We start from the raw sequence: 632 nt of genomic DNA, 5'->3' as shown, positions 1-632 counted from the left end.
TTTCTTTGAAGGATGAATTCTTGCTGGAGGGATAGAAACATGACAAGAACAATGAATAAGTTTCGTGTAAATTGCATAAACAAAAGAATACAAACTAGTTAGCTTTAACCTTTTAAAAATAGGCAATTTAAAAACTTGAAGAAACAGAAGTACAAGTTACTTTGACAATTTATGAACCTAGGAATCCCTCTGGTGTTGGTCTTTCCAACCAGCCTTTTGGTACCTCAAGCATTAAAGGACACTTTCCCTTACATGGCCACTTTTTCGTGTTTTTTTTTTTTTTTAACATACATGTAGTTATTGAAAAATAAAAAAATAGGTAGTGTAGAAATGTGGTAGAGCTTTGTGTATAGCTTTGCTTTCTTCCCTGAGCTGTGCTATTTTTCATCAAGATACATCACTGTCAAGGACACGGTGGTTGCTTGAAATGCTTCTTGAGTGCATTGTATGCGCTTTTTTATTTTTATTCTTGAATAAAATTTAAAAAGAAAAAAAAACTTGCTCTATTTGTTTGGCTTGTATGTATGAGACTTCTCAGGTCCTTCTTAGGTGCAGCGCGCTGTCCATGCAAAGTTGGATAATATATTTGTCTGTGTTGGATCCCTAATAATTGTAATATTCTGTGTATTTCA

This window comes from Anas platyrhynchos, chromosome 2 (genome assembly GCF_047663525.1).
Source record: "Anas platyrhynchos isolate ZD024472 breed Pekin duck chromosome 2, IASCAAS_PekinDuck_T2T, whole genome shotgun sequence".
NCBI lineage: Eukaryota > Metazoa > Chordata > Aves > Anseriformes > Anatidae > Anas > Anas platyrhynchos.
This window is presented reverse-complemented; position numbering follows the sequence as displayed.